The 4,832-nt window shown below is 38.7% G+C and overlaps 1 pseudogene; it reads left to right on the top strand.

Annotated features, from left to right (window-relative positions):
- The first annotated feature begins 252 nt into the window (after positions 1-252).
- Positions 253-4,492, top strand: LOC149469982 (uncharacterized; annotated as a pseudogene).
- The last annotated feature ends 340 nt before the right edge of the window (positions 4,493-4,832 follow it).

A 4,832-nucleotide genomic window follows, 5' to 3' on the forward strand; every position in this document is an offset into this window, starting at 1 on the left:
TCGCCACACACCAACAAAGAATTCAGACTCTACCCACATGTAGAACCTACTACTTTATCTGTTGTACTGACACAGGAGTATTTTGGAAAGCAAAGACCTATAGGCTATGCATCATGATTAGTATCATCAGTAGAACAGAAATATCCTTTGTGTACTTGAATGGTGCTGTGTTGCTCTTGGGCAATAAACAAATTCAGTTATTTGACAGGGACACAAAAGGTTGACATTGCGAACCATCACACTCCTATAGTCATGTTAGCAAATGGGAAATGGAAAGAAGCAGATGTGAATTGTAAAAGTCTTGCAAGATGGACTACAGCTTTATTGTCAGAGACTATTGAGGGCTTGATGTTAAAGGAACCTAATGTCCTGATTGGTGGATTGATGGTTGAAGGTGAACCTCATGAATGTCAAGTACAAGGAAATAGTTTGGATACAGCGGCAAAAACTTTGTGCTGCAAACCTTTTGATCTTAAAAGTGAGTGCTGGTACATTGATGGTTCTTTTTACTATAAAGATGGAAGTAGAATTGCAGGATTTGCTCATGTTTGTGTAAAAGATGGTGAGATACAGAGACAATTTTCATATTCATGTAGAGCTCAATCTGCACAGTATGTGGAAATAGCTGCACTTCTGCAAGTTCTCATAGAATTAAGAAATGAGGGTGGATTTGTTAATGTTGCTTCTGATTCAGACCAGGTATGCAAGGGTGCAGTTGTCTATCTCTCATGGTGGAATGTGATGGGCTTTAAAAGAACTGACGGCAGTGAGATAAGATATGCGGCCTTATGGAAAATGATGGCGGAGGAAACAATTTTTCTCACAAATTAATATCAGAAAGGTGCAGGCCCACAGAAAAACAAACCACTGAGCACTATTGGAACAACACAGTAGACAGATTAGCAAAGGAGGCTGCAGTACCATCCCCCGAATGGCTTCATATAGAGAATACTTTGTCATTCCCAGTGTCTGCCCTCAGACTTGCCCAAGTAAACGGAATTGAAGTAAGGACATGTGAGTTGGGTAAAATACAAGATCAGGATGAGGAGATAGCTCAACTAAAAGGAATGTGTGGGACTGGGCCTATACAATTTGAAGGTCAAGAAGTGCAAGTGAAGGATGGTCTTTTGATAACTTACAAAAATTACTTACTTTTATGGGTTGCTCCAAAAGGTGTGAGGAAAGACATTCTTACGTGGATTCATGAGTCTCCTGTTGGAAGACACCATAAACTTCCTTTTGCTTTAGAGAGATTAGATTATGTAGCATGGTGGTCTTAAAATAAACAACATATGCAGGATCATATATTATCATGTTTGATGTGTGCCAGGCATGGTCCAGCAAATAGGAAGAGGAGAGGGGCACTGATGAGACAAGCTCCCATGGGACAATGGGAGCGAATACAGATTGATTGTACAGGGGAATTATCTGCCACTGCACATCAGAAAAAATATTTGGTGGCTGTGGTGGATTATTTCAGTCACTGGGTCGAAGCTTTCCCTACCAAAAACTGTACTGTCTCTACTGCAAGGATCTTGGTAAAATAAAAATTTAGTCGGTGGGGGATACTAAAGGTTCTAGACAGTGACAATGGGCCAGCTTTTGTGGGTAAGGTAATGCAAGAGACATGTAATCTCCTAGGTGTTATCCAAAAATTTCACATCTTCTATCACCCAGAATCTGCAGGACAGGTTGAGCGAATGAACAGGACACTTAAAAATGCTCTTAGAAAGGTTGTAAATGAGCAAGGTACAGACTGGGATGAGAAATTACCTTTTTTTTCTGGCAACCATTCGTTCCAGAGTTTGCAGGCCCATAGGCTTTGCCCCTTATGAAGCTCTGCTTGGCAGAACAATGAGAACATAGGAACATCTGATAAACCCAGCCCCAGCAGCATTTGAAACTGTGTCATTATCAGAATCATGGGTAGAAATCTTAAAGGATCACGTACCTACAGTGCATAAAGCGGTATGCACCACTGATGCATGTACCCATAAAAGCTCATGGAAGTGGTTTAATGGAATGGGAGACACTAGTGAATACCAAATTGGGGATAGAGTGATGTTACAGGACTTTTCCGGGTTTCACCCATTTCCTAAGGCAAAGTGGAAGGGCCCTTATACCATCATAGACAAAACTGGCCCCTCTGTTTACTTGTTAGACTTGGGAGAGAACAAGTCAAGATGAAGTCATGCATGTCAGATCAAAGCATTGAAAGGAAAAACAGATTTGATGGATGAGAATAGGGTCTAACTTTCTCACTGAGATTGTCTTTCAGGTCCCAGAATTAATGCGAAGGCCAGAAGACCACACCAAAATGAAGAAATCCCTCTTGAACAGGAACAAGTCTGCTCTGTTGAAATATGTGATGACATCAGCTCTAATTACTCTCCTAATTTACATAATAAACATCAGGGTTGAGAAGTGTCAAGTTAAAGGATTCAAGTGCCTACTAGTGGGGGAATATGATCGAAGTAAAAGAAGTATAGAGGATCATACTACAGAACTTACTGTTTTAGAGAACTTACAAGGCATCCAGATGCATGGGGACACTGTAAAGGGCTTAGTGGGGGGATGGATAGTGGTTAGAGCTGAGATCATGATGCTGAAATCTGATTACTTTATGGAATATGCTGTTTGGACTTATCCAGAAGGAAGTGATCGTCACAGGAGTACGAACATAATGTTAGTGAATACAAAGAATGGACCGCAAGTGCAAATGACTTTAGAAAGAAATTTCACTATATCTAAAGAAGGTATTATATCCTGTAGCCCTCGTGATATGAGAGATGGAGTCTATACAAAAATCCTACATATAATGGTCATCAACTCTAAAACATGTTCTACGATTTTACAGGGGCCAGAACATGGACTTTTTATTGAGCGGACTCAAACTTTTGTGTATAATGATGTTTCATATGTGTCATTACCATTGTTGTTGAATTTTACATTATTTAACATTCCAGAGAGTTGCCCAGAATCATTGAGAACATGGTTTAAAACTGTCTTTCAAACACATCTAAACTTATTTTGGGATTCTACACAAGGGCTCAATTTTAAGAAAGTTTCAAAGAAGGATCTGAGTACTTATATAACAACAGGACTCAGTTTGGCTAGTTCAATTTGGAATAGGGCTGACATAGAGAGCTTAAATATGAGAACAACATTTTGTGGATGGATTACAGCAGGTACTGCTTAAAAGGGGAAGAGTGGATTTTAACACTCTAGCTAAAATGAAAATTGACATTCAGAACATTCACACCATTGCTGCAGATTTTCAGAACATTCAAATGTAGGTGACTGCATTGAATAAAACACTTCAAACCAATAATGTATCCAAATCTTTTGTATGTGGTATTATAGGGAACTTGCTGAATGAACACTTGAGCCAAGGACTTCAAGAAATTAAACAAGGAGAATGGCCAAGGATAATGAACTCGACTTTGTCATTCAGTCTGATTAAAAGACAGTGGTATGATCTGTAAAAACTTTGCTCTTACTAAAATAAGGAGTCTGAATAATCTTTGCAAAAAAGATCACATCGGGAAGCAGGAAATACCTCTGAATGTCTACATCCCTACATGGTCAACAACACTCTTACCTGTGTATAAGATGATCATTCTTGGTGAGGTGGAGGTGACAAATTGCACTAACGTACTGAAACAACTGCTACCACAAAGCAGACTCATCGTTAAGGAGAACCAAGTATGTAAAATCATGGACCCTAACTGCTGTACCCGACGTTACCAAGCCTGGCTTTGTTCTTGTTCTTTTGAGCGGCTGGAGTACGTTGATGGCTGTGCTGCTACACATTCTGGGAACTGCATGATTCAACTGCAGAAATATGAATCGGCTTAGAAAAGGATAATTCATGGAGATGACTCAAAGGTCTGTACATTAGGGGTTCCCTTGTTTACTTGTCAGGGACAAGTTCAGTGCCAAACTCCTATCACTGGTTGGTGTGTGAACCTCACAGATGGACTGTTAACAATTGGAGATAAGGACATTTCTACAAATATTCTGATGAATCAAGTATCTGTGGACATTGAGCAAACTGATCTTGGCAACTGGGAATCTATGATCTTTCCTTTATTTAAGAAAATACCACCACTTACAGTTGAATTGGATACATTATTTAAGAGGGATAGTAGGAAAATTATAGAGTTACAAGAACTGGTAAAGGAAAATGTTATCAGTTCAACAAAATTTCAAAAGAATTTCAGGAGCCCTGGTGGAGCATACCCAATAACACCTTTACACACCCGCTATTGAGAACTCTTTCCATGATTTTTGTGATTATTCAGTTTATATTAGTATGTTTACTGTTTGGTTTATATTGTTGTGGAAAAAGGTAATTAAGAAAACTCCAGGGAAATAAGAAAAACCTAGAGCTGGCATCAATGTTAAGAACCAGAAAGGTGTGAGTAGTTTGATTAGTCGTGAATCAGTTCTGAGTAAAGAACCAATTCAAGTGGGGGCATGCAGGAATATTGTAATATATACAGTGTGTGTGTGTGTATGTGTGTGTATATATATATATATATATATATATATATATATATATATATATATATATACAGTCATGGCCGAAATTGTTGGCACCCTTGATATTTCTCCAGGAAATCATGTATTTCTCACGAAACGTATTGCATTAACACATGTTTTGCTATACACATGTTTATTCCCTTTGTGTGTATTGGGACAAAACAAAAAAAGGGAGGAAAGAAAGCAAATTCGACATAATGTCACACAAACCTCCAAAAATGGGCTGGACAAAAGTATTGGCACCCTTTCACAACTGCGGATAAATAAGAATGTTACAAGCATGTGAT

The sequence above is a fragment of the Staurois parvus genome, unplaced genomic scaffold, assembly GCF_062004578.1.
Source record: "Staurois parvus isolate SC_StPar_1 unplaced genomic scaffold, SC_StPar_1.0 ptg000056l, whole genome shotgun sequence".
NCBI lineage: Eukaryota > Metazoa > Chordata > Amphibia > Anura > Ranidae > Staurois > Staurois parvus.